Source organism: Propithecus coquereli, unplaced genomic scaffold (assembly GCF_000956105.1).
Source record: "Propithecus coquereli isolate 6110/MARCELLA unplaced genomic scaffold, Pcoq_1.0 Scaffold243, whole genome shotgun sequence".
Lineage (NCBI taxonomy): Eukaryota > Metazoa > Chordata > Mammalia > Primates > Indriidae > Propithecus > Propithecus coquereli.
This window is the reverse complement of record NW_012147986.1, coordinates 2,914,937-2,916,358: the sequence shown is the minus strand read 5'-3', so window position 1 is coordinate 2,916,358 and position 1,422 is coordinate 2,914,937.

Sequence of the window (1,422 nt, the reverse complement as noted above, 5' to 3'; positions counted from 1 at the left end):
GTCTCTCTCTTGCTCAGGCTGGTTTCAAACTCCTGAGCTCAAACAATCCGCCTGCCTCGGCCTCCCAAAGAGCTAGGATTACAGTGAGCCACCGCGCCTGGCCAGGGAACATGTTTTTTATTTTCATTCCCCAGTATTAAAGTTTTTAAAGTTTTTGGTCAGTCTCTTTTAGCCCCAATTGGTATCACAGTCGCAGGAAGCTGTGATGTTAAAAAATTGTCACTGATTTTTTATTTTTTGACACATGTTCTCAGGATGGGGTTATTTGTATACAGTGAGCTCTGAATCAGGTCAAAGAAAGACAAGCCCTGAGGATAGAGCTTTTTGGGATCTGCCACACAGGTCATATAGTGACAGCTCTTTGGAGATGGTGATTTTTGGGAACCCCAAACCTGTTCTGTCCTCTTCAGTAGCACGTGAGTTGCTGATTTCACATCTCTTGTAGTCACAAGACCGCTGGTTTTCAAAGCTACTGCAGAGCTGGCATGAGGGGGATGGGAATAGGGCAAGTTAAAATGCTATAGGGCTCATTGTTCTTACTGAGATTCAGCCACTTTTCTCGAATCAATACTCCTTGCATTTTGACAAGGCTTTGGTTTATTTCTAGAGTTGTGAAAAAATTGATGTTGACAATTTTTGCCAGTATTGTCAATGCTTTTATGGAGGAGCAGATTTTCAGAGGTCCTTACTCTACCGTTGTGACAGTGCTCCCCACCCCTCTTACTTTTCTGACTTTACCTCCTTTTCTTCTGGATCTCTCTGCATCAGCTGCACTGGCCTCAGTGTTTCTGGAACATGCCAGGGATACTTCTGTTGTGTGGATTTTGCACTGCTTTTACCTCTACCTGAATATCTACCCTGAGATATTTGTATGCTTTGCTTCCTCACCTCTTTCAGGTCTTTGCTCAGATATCACTTTTGCAGTGAGGCTTTCCTTGACCACTCTAACCACTTTACTGGACTGTCTTATTTAGAGTTACAACCCTACGAACCCCATGCATTCTCACTCTTCGTTTCTGATTTTTCTTCTTAATACTTCCAGTCTCTAACCCATTATATAATTTACCTACATTTAGTTAAATTTTTATTTCCTATTTCCCAAACTAGAATGCAAGCCGCATGAGGGCAGAGATTTTTTCTGTTGTATTGACTTCTGTATCCTCAGTACATACAACAGTGCCTATATCTCAGAATTGATGTTCCACAGGTATTTGTTGAACGAATAAATAATGTTAAGGGTTATATAAGTGTAATTTGAAAAGAAAAAGGCTGTTTAAACAATCTGACCAGCAAAAACTACTAGTTATATGTCTTTTTATTATTGATTGATTGAGGAAAGGTCTTGCTCTGTCACCTGGGCTAGAGTGCAGTGGTGTCATCATACCTCACTGCAACCTCAACTCCTGGGCTCAAGTGATCCTC